Here is a 10,410-nt window from a genome sequence, read left to right as displayed (position 1 = left end):
TTACAAATTATTTCGTCAAAAGAATATTTTAAATTAAAAACTGAAAAACTATTAAAGAATATTGAGTTAAAAGACACAATTTGTCAATTAAAAGATTTTGACAAACTAACAATAGAAAATATACAATTTTTTGCATGCTCAATATTTGTTGCCATAATTCTAAAAAACTGTGAATTAAGAATTTATGAGAAGTTAAAATGGAAATTTAAAAATCATAATATTTGATCTTAGTTGAAATGTTAGACTTAGCGCTTTCAGAGAAGAAAATTAAACAGTAAATTTCTTTATAAAGCTTTGTCAAGGAAGTGGTTGTTGCTCCAATAACCAAGAAGGCCTAGTGCCTCGCCACGGCCTGGAAGCAGAAATACTAAAATGAAAGGTTTAATTAACTTTCTGAAAAAGCATTTAAAAATTAGAATTAAATAATGCTTTGAAAGTTTAATCAAACATTTTGGAAAATTTTGTTTATAAATTCATTTCTAGAAATATTTTTCATGGAAATATTCTAAAGACTTAATTTGCTTTTTGACTTGGAATTTTTTTTAATCCTTAGAATTTTTGAAAATTTAAAAAGTCTTTTAACTTAGATTTTTTTTTTAAAAAAAAGGGTCTCTCTAATTAGGACTCCATTTTTGCTGTGATCAAAGGGGGAGAGAAAAGTACAAGTTAAGGGGGAATTAGGAAAAATGAAAATTTTAACTATTTTTTTGAAAATGTGTTACAATTTTATTTATTGCAAAATTATTCTTAAATATGTTAGTTTAGTAATTTTTCTTTAAAATTACTTTTTATGTCTATTTTAACCCTAACTTGAACTTGGGTTGATGCACATCAAAAAGGGGAAGATTGTTGGACCCCGTGGTAGTTTTGATGTGATCAACCAAGTTGGTTAGGTCCTGCTGTGTTTGATCCCTGTGTCTGAGTGTGCAGGAGCTTAGGAACACAGGAAGTCGAGCGGAAGACGCAGCTAGCGAGAAGTACGTCACGGGAAGGGAGCCGACGGGCTCGGTGCGTCCGAAGGACGAGAGAGCTGCGGAAGAGTACTCCGGTTGGCGTGAAGAGCGTGCGCGGCGTTTGAGGGACGTTAAGCCGGGACGGAAGGCTGCTCGAGGAAAAGGCAGGGAAATTGGGTTCGGGTGAGCCCTATTCCGGTTGGCCGCAATCACCCAAAAGAACGGAGTGTCGGAAGCTGGAAAAACCAAGTTGGAAACAGTGCTGCCAGCTTGGAGGTGCCTCCAGCAGGCTTGGAGGCGCCTTCAACCCTGTTGAAGGCGCCTTCAACAGGTCAAATTTGACCGTTTATGCTACGGATAAAATTTTATCCGCTGACCGAGCTAGAGGCGCCTTGAACCTTGTTGGAGGCGCCTTGAACCCTCGGGATAGACTTTCCAGGAGCTATATAAAGGCCCCTGGAGCTAGGAATTCAAGAACAACTTTGACAATCAACTCTGTACTTAATTCCTAGCAATAGTTCTGAGCCGTTAGTGTGTAAAAGGCTTCTCCAACTTCAGCAAAGGAGATTCTTCTAGTGCGCTTTTTCATCGCCCTGGATTAACAACCTCCTTGGTTGTAACCAGGTTAATTGCTGAGTTTCTTTTTACTTCTGTTAATTTAATTGTTATTATTTTACTATTGCTTTTCTGAGTTGAAATCCAAGGAGGGTAGTTTCATTTTTTGTTTACAGCAATTCACCCCCTCTTGCCGGTCTCCGCTGCACCTACAATTGGTATCAGAGCCAGACCGCTCAGAAGGACTAACCGCCGACTGACGCACAACGATCAAAATGATGGCCGGAGACAATGACAACCCACCTATATTCAAGGGGGAGTTTGATTCATGGAAGCAAAAGATGGAGGTATACCTTAACTCTGATTTTTCTATTTATTTCTGGTTATGAAGCACCAAAGAAAGCAAAAAGAAAAAAGATCAATAAATACCTGTAGAGTGAGAAGCAACGTGACGAGTTTATGGCAAATGCACGAGCTGAATTTCATCTTCTAACCACAATACCAAATGAAGATCTCGACAAAGTCGGAGAGTACAATAGCGCAAAAGGACTTTGGGAAGAGTTTTCAAAACTCCACGAAGAACAAATTGAAGTTGAATCTGACTCCTCGATGGACATTGATCCGACGTCAGAAGAGTCCGAAACTGAGGTAAGTGCCGAGACAGAACCAGTAATCGAACTCCAACTTGAAGACCTAGAATGCTCATCACAAATGAGCATCGATGAAGGGGGAGAAACATCAGAAGACGAAAACAACTCGACAGGGGGAGAATCGACCGTCGACAAGGTAAGTCAAGTATGATCTCCACCTCTTGGCAAATTAATTGCTTCAATTGAAATATTGCCGAAAGGTTTTCGTGAATTACAAATTATTTCGTCGAAAGAATATTTTAAATTAAAAGCTGAAAAACTATTAAAGAATATTGAGTTAAAAGACACAATTTGTCAATTAAAAGATTTTGACAAACTAACAATAGAAAATGTACAATTTTTTGCATGCTCAATATCTGTTGCCATAATTCTAAAAAACTGTGAATTAAGAATTTATGAGAAGTTAAAATGGAAATTTAAAAATCATAATATTTGATCTTAGTTGAAATGTTAGACTTAGCGCTTTCAGAGAAGAAAATTAAACAGTAAATTTCTTTATAAAGTTTTGTCAAGGAAGTGGTTGTTGCTCCAATAACCAAGAAGGCCTAGTGCCTCGCCACGACCTGGAAGCAGAAATACTGAAATGAAAGGTTTAATTAACTTTCTGAAAAAGCATTTAAAAATTAGAATTAAATAATGCTTTGAAAGTTTAATCAAACATTTTGGAAAATTTTGTTTATAAATTCATTTCTAGAAATATTTTTCATGGAAATATTCTAAAGACTTAATTTGTTTTTTTGACTTGGAATTTTTTTTAATCCTTAGAATTTTTGAAAGTTCAAAAAGTCTTTTAACTTAGATTTTTTTTTTAAAAAAAAGGTTCTCTCTAATTAGGACCCCATTTTTGCTGTGATCAAAGGGGGAGAGAAAAGTACAAGTTAAGGGGGAATTAAGAAAAATGAAAATTTTAACTATTTTTTTGAAAATGTGTTACAATTTTATTTATTGCAAAATTATGCTTAAATATGTTAGTTTAGTAATTTTTCTTTAAAATTACTTTTTATGTCTATTTTAACCCTAACTTGAACTTGGGTTGATGCATATCAAAAAGGGGAAGATTGTTGGACCCCGTGGTAGTTTTGATGTGATCAACCAAGTTGGTTAGGTCCTGCTGTGTTTGATCCCTGTGTCTGAGTGTGCAGGAGCTTAGGAACACAGGAAGTCGAGCGGAAGACGCAGCTAGCGAGAAGGACGGGCTCGGTGCGTCCGAAGGACGAGAGAGCTGCGGAAGAGTACTCTGGTTGGCGTGAAGAGCGTGCGCGGCGTTTGAGGGACGTTAAGCCGGGACGGAAGGCTGCTCGAGGAAAAGGCCGGGAATTGGGTTCGGGTGAGCCCTATTCCGGTTGGCCGCAATCACCCAAAAGAACGGAGTGTCGGAAACTGGAAAAACCAAGCTGGAAACAGTGCTGCCAGCTTGGAGGCGCCTCCATCATGAAGGCGCCTTCAACCCTGTTGAAGGCGCCTTCAACAGGTCATATTTGATCGTTTATGCTACGGATAAAATTTTATCCGCTGACCGAGCTAGAGGCGCCTTGAACCTTGTTGGAGGTGCCTTGGACCCTCGGGATAGACTTTCCAGGAGCTATATAAAGGCCCCTGGAGCTAGGAATTCAGGAACAACTTTGACAATCAACTCTGTACTTAATTCCTAGCAATAGTTCTGAGCCGTTAGTGTGTAAAAGACTTCTCCAACTTCAGCAATGGAGATTCTTCTAGTGCGCTTTTTCATCGCCCTGGATTAACAACCTCCTTGGTTGTAACCAGGTTAATTGCTGAGTTTCTTTTTACTTTTGTTAATTTAATTGTTATTATTTTACTATTGCTTTTCTGAGTTGAAATCTGAGGAGGGTAGTTTCATTTTTTGTTTACAACAATTCACCCCCTCTTGCCGGTCTCCGTTACACCTACAATTGGTATCAGAGCCAGACCGCTCAGAAGGACTAACCGCCGACTGACGCACAATGATCAAAATGATGGCCGGAGACAATGACAACCCACCTACATTCAAGGGGGAGTTTGCTTCATGGAAGCAAAAGATGGAGGTATACCTTAACTCTGATTTTTCTATTTATTTAATAATGAAATCTGGTTATGAAGCACCAAAGAAAGCAAAAATAAAAAAGATCAATAAATACCTCTGGAACGAGAAGCAACGTGACGAGTTTATGGCAAATGCACGAGTTGAATTTCATCTTCTAACCACAATACCAAATGAAGATCTCGACAAAGTCGGAGAGTACAATAGCGCAAAAGGACTTTGGGAAAAGTTCTTAAAACTCCACGAAGAACAAATTGAAGTTGAATCCGACTCCTCGATGGACATTGATCCGACGTCAGAAGAGTCCGAAATTGAGGTAAGCGCCGAGACAGAACCAGTAACCGAACTCCAACTTGAAGACCTTGAATTCTCATCACAAATGAGCATCGATGAAGGGGGAGAAACATCATAAGACGAAAACAACTCGACAGGGGGAGAATCGACCGCCGACAAGGTAAGTCAGGTATGGTCTCCACCTCTTGGCAAATTAATTACTTCAATTGAAATATTGCCGAAAGGTCTTCGTGAATTACAAATTATTTCGTCGAAAGAATATTTTAAATTAAAACTGAAAAACTATTAAAGAATATTGAGTTAAAAGACACAATTTGTCAATTAAAAGATTTTGACAAACTAACAATAGAAAATGTACAATTTTTTGCATGCTCAATATTTGTTGCCATAATTCTAAAAAACTGTGAATTAAGAATTTATGAGAAGTTAAAATGGAAATTTAAAAATCATAATATTTGATCTTAGTTGAAATGTTAGACTTAGCGCTTTCAGAGAAGAAAATTAAACAGTAAATTTCTTTATAAAGTTTTGTCAAGGAAGTGGTTGTTGCTCCAATAACCAAGAAGGCCTAGTGCCTCGCCACGACCTGGAAGCAGAAATACTGAAATGAAAGGTTTAATTAACTTTCTGAAAAAGCATTTAAAAATTAGAATTAAATAATGCTTTGAAAGTTTAATCAAACATTTTGGAAAATTTTGTTTATAAATTCATTTCTAGAAATATTTTTCATGGAAATATTCTAAAGACTTAATTTGCTTTTTGACTTGGAATTTTTTTTAATCCTTAGAATTTTTAAAAATTCAAAAAGTCTTTTAACTTAGATTTTTTTTTTAAAAAAAAGGTTCTCTCTAATTAGGACCCCATTTTTGCTGTGATTAAAGGGAGGAGAGAAAAGTACAAGTTAAGGGGGGAATTAGGAAAAATGAAAATTTTAACTATTTTTTTGAAAATGTGTTACAATTTTATTTATTGCAAAATTATGCTTAAATATGTTAGTTTAGTAATTTTTCTTTAAAATTACTTTTTATGTATATTTTAACCCTAACTTGAACTTGGGTTGATGCACATCAAAAAGGGGGAGATTGTTGGACCCCGTGGTAGTTTTGATGTGATCAACCAAGTTGGTTAGGTCCTGCTGTGTTTGATTCCTGTGTCTGAGTGTGCAGGAGCTTAGGAACACAGGAAGTCGAGCGGAAGACGCAGCTAGCGAGAAGGACGGCACGGGAAGGGAGCCGACGGGCTCGGTGCGTCCGAAGGACGAGAGAGCTGCGAAAGAGTACTCCGGTGGGCGTGAAGAGCGTGCGCGACGTTTGAGGGACGTTAAGCCGGGACGGAAGGCTGCTTGAGGAAAAGGCCGGGAATTGGGTTCGGGTGAGCCCTATTCCGGTTGGCCGCAATCACCCAAAAGAACGGAGCGTCGGAAGCTGGGAAAACCAAGCTGGAAACAGTGCTGCCAGCTTGGAGGCGCCTCTATCATGAAGGCGCCTTCAACCCTGTTGAAGGCGCCTTCAACATGTCAAATTTGACCCTTTATGCTACGGATAAAGTTTTATCCGCTGACCGAGCTGGAGGCGCCTTGAACCTTGTTGGAGGCGCCTTGGACCCTCGGGATAGACTTTCTAGGAGCTATATAAAGGCCCCTGGAGCTAGGAATTCAAGAACAACTTTGACAATCAACTCTGTACTTAATTCCTAGCAATAGTTCTGAGTCGTTAGTGTGTAAAAGGCTTCTCCGCCTTCAGCAAAGGAGATTCTTCTAGTGCGCTTTTTTATCGCCCTGGATTAACATCCTCCTTGGTTGTAATCAAGTTAATTGCTGAGTTTCTTTTTACTTCTGTTAATTTAATTGTTATTATTTTACTATTGCTTTTCTGAGTTGAAATCTGAGGAGGGTAGTTTCATTTTTTGTTTACAACAATTCACCCCCCTCTTGCCGGTCTCCGCTGCACCTACATATTTTTCTTCATCTTGGAGGGATTTTGTAGCGATTCAAGGGGAGATCTTCAACGTTTCGGCTCCAAGATTGTGGATTGGATCCAAAGACTGTTCTTCATCGTAGATAAGCTTTCTTTCTTCCTTTTCTTGGATTTGGGATCAAGAATGCTTATAATTCCCTTCTCTCCGGATTTCTTTCTTCATTTCATGGAGTAGATTTCTTTGTTCTAGGATGGAGGGAGTAATTGTAAGGATGATTTGATGTAAAACTCTTGTGGATTTGCTAATTTCTTATTTCTATGATTTTACCCTATTTGTATCAATTTGATCTTGTATGGATTATTGTGATTGCGCCTAATTACCATGCTTGATTGAATGTTTGAATATCTTGTAGATCTTGTATGAATTGTTTCTCATTCGATTTTTTTAAGGACGTTCGTGACAGGAACATGCCAGTGTAAGAATGTTTGAGGGATGATCTTGAAGGTGAAATAGGGTCATTCAAGGGGGTAGGATGGATAATTTGCATTAACCTTTGTATCTCGATGCGGTTGATGAGTGATTAATTCCTATGTTGATTATCCGAGGGACGCACGTGACAGGCAAGCCCGTGTAAGGACAACATAGATTCATTCCTATTTGATCACATTTAGGTATAAATTTTAGTCCTAGGTCGATTGTCTATTGCAAGAGAGAACTGTCAACTCTCTACAAATGATAGACAATTGAGAAATAAGATTCAGTAAATCATTTACATTGAACAACCTTACAAAGAAACCAAAACTCCTAGAACATCCCTTATCATTGCCTTTATTCTTGTTTCTTGTTCTTTTATTTCTATCTTTACTTTTCATAGTTACACTTTGCTTTTGTGAATCAATTCATTAAATTGACATTGGAGAAATAATCTTTCTTTTTAGCAATAATGTTATGATCTTCATCAAAGTATAACATCCAGTTTATTTCTAACTTATGGTGTAATAGATCAAATGTTTCTAATTCTTTAAGATCTTCATTAGTAAAATAGATAGCTATTTTAAATGGTAGGTATAGGTACTCCTTTAAGTCATCATAAAATACATAGTTAGGTTCTAGCCCTAAGTTGGTGGACTGATTGCTACATTTACATTCTATATTCATTAGGTTCATACTATGTTAGGTTTCCTCTTGATCTTCTTCCTGTGACATTGAAGGTTTGTAATTATGGAATCTTACTAGGGATTTACTGTGTCTATCTTTGTATATAATAGATTTGATTGGTTGTAAAATTGATGGTTTCATACTTAAGTCTAGATTAAGATTCCAATCTAGTCTAGCAAGTAGATTAGAGGAGAAATATTTAGGTTTCATAAAATAAATTTCCTTTGTGGTAAGAGTCTCAATAATATTATTGATTTAGATTTTGAAACTATTATTGATATTAGTCATTGTTTTGTCTAGAAAAATAATATCTATCTGAATATTATGTTTTTGAAAATCGTCATATCCCCTGGCTCGAATAGAAATTTTAATATGTTCAATAAAGTTTGGAATAGTCATATTAAAATTTGGACAAAAATAGGTAATTCCTAAGTTGTTATTTATATCAACTTCAATGAGTCCAATAACTGCTTTGTCATTATCAGAAAATCTGGAGTCATAAAGTACTAAAAATACCTTAGCTCCTATGTTTTTTCTAGTAAGTCCTCTTAATCCGAACACAATTAATCCTAAATGGATGTAATTATATTTACGTCATAATAATGTCTCAGCAGACTCTTTATTCATAAGTGCAAATCTTTCCTCTCCTCTGTTTGGTAGGTGGAGTGGTTGTGTTCTGTGATATCTATACAGTGTTGTAGAAAAAGATAATAAACCTTGGTTCTATGTTCTTTTTTGGTGTAATGTATTTAATTGTTCATTTAAAAATGTGTCTAAATTTTGTTCAATATCTATAAGTTCTTCTAATTGATATGTGGTAATATTAGATGTGGACCTTCTAGGTATCATAACTAAGTTTCTATTGGGATGTCTTAAAGTGTATTCAGAAAAACTCTCAGTTTATGTTTTTGTTCGTAGGGCCATCAGAAGAGATGTCTTGGATCTTTAAAATTTTGTAGGAATTGGGTGGTTGTCTACTTATGGTTTTACCTAAAGAGAGCTTACTTAGATCTTTGTTTAAGGTGTCTAAGGTTTCTTTTATAACTTTTGTCTGATTGTTTTTGTGTATATGGTTTTCAAGAGTAAGGAGTTGAGTTTCTAAAATTGTAAGGCGATAATGTAAGGATGTCAATCAAACTAATATGATATTATTTTGTTGTACTATGATTTAATCTCCTTGACTTACTAAAGCAGAGTTACTGTAGCAAATATCCTTATTTTTAATAAATTGTTGAGAAAAATCAAGGGTTTCCTCGTAATGAGTGTTTGTAAATTCAATTTTGTTCATGCGATATTAGGTCCAAAGGTCTTAAGGCTCTGATACCAAACTTTTATTGGGGCTCCTAAAGGGAGTTAGAATTTTTCTACTTAACTTTTGTTGGGGATTTTAAGTAACAGTAAAATTTTACAGTAAACAATAGCAGTAAATAAATTTTGCGCTACGTAAGGGATACAAGATAACATTACTCTCTCTCTATATTTATTTATTTATTAAGAATCTGGACCCTCTAGTAACTAACTCTCAATTAATTTGGTGAAGCCCAAAATTAAATTACGTTAATACTTTTTTCTTTTTCACACCGAAAATAATTTTAAGGTTTATTAGTAATTTTAACAGACTTATCAATCAGAGATTTAGAGTTCGAGACTGAGTTATGGTTTGTTATTGAGAATTTTCTCATTAATCAAATATGATCTAAGGTTCAAGACTGAGCTGTGATGTATTATTAGGAATTTTTCTCATTAATCAATTATGAATCTAAAGTTTGGAAATAAGCTGTGGCTTATTATTGAGAATTTTTCTCATCAGTAATTTTTTCTAGTTCTCTTTAGTCAGGATTGACAACACTTCCCAAGAGACAATAGCCTCAAGGCCCAATAATTGGAGCATAATACAGGGGTCTTTATACTAATCGAGCTAAAATTAAAGAATCCATAAAAGAGTGTATTCCTTAAAATTTCAAGGACTTAATTATAATTTTAAAAACTTTATGTAAAAGTGTAAAATAATAAGCTGAACCCTATTTCTCCTTTTGCTTCCACATGTTCTCGATTTTTCACTTCCCTTGCCGTGGCTTAGCACTGCTGTCATTCCGTGTCTCCATCATTCCACGAAGCCACCTGTGACCCTGCTCCCCTTACTATTGCTATCTCTTGTCTCCTTTCAAAATTTTTAAACGAGGAAGCATCAATCAAGGCTCAACAATCGCTACCTAAGTTGCTGACTTACTATTGCCCACGTTATTGTCGACGTGTTAGACATTTCTTTTATTCCAATCAGTCCGGTGGGTTTGATGATGTTTCAATCTAAATTTATTAGATTTGATTGCATAATGTGAGAGACCCAATTTGGGAACCTCGACTCGGGCCTACGAAAACTCAGGTATGATCTTGTCCATAAATACCTTAGGTTGACCATGTTACAAAACATATTTTTCTCGACTTTTTAGCTAAAATCAAGTATGATATTAAATTAATTTTTTATAAGAGGAAGCCCATTACATTAACTTGCTATTGGGATTTCAAGTATTACCCTTGTATTACTGTTGGGAATTTTAAATGCCACCCTTGCATTGTTTCTGGAATTCTCGAGTGTTACCTTTACATTACACTATTATATAAGTCTGGTCTTATTTAATTTATGAGCGATTTTTTTATTAAAATTAAATATAATATTTATTTTTATCAATTTAATATCTAATATAAAGAATAAATTATTTTTTTCTAAAAGGACTATTAAATAATGTTATATTATTATTAAATATGTTGTTTAATTATTTGACATAAAATATTTATTTTATAAATTTATATATATATTGATGTATTATATCACATGTAATTCGTG

Source organism: Zingiber officinale, chromosome 3B, assembly GCF_018446385.1.
Source record: "Zingiber officinale cultivar Zhangliang chromosome 3B, Zo_v1.1, whole genome shotgun sequence".
NCBI lineage: Eukaryota > Viridiplantae > Streptophyta > Magnoliopsida > Zingiberales > Zingiberaceae > Zingiber > Zingiber officinale.
The sequence above is the reverse complement of the archived record's forward strand: the minus strand, read 5'-3'. Positions refer to the sequence as shown.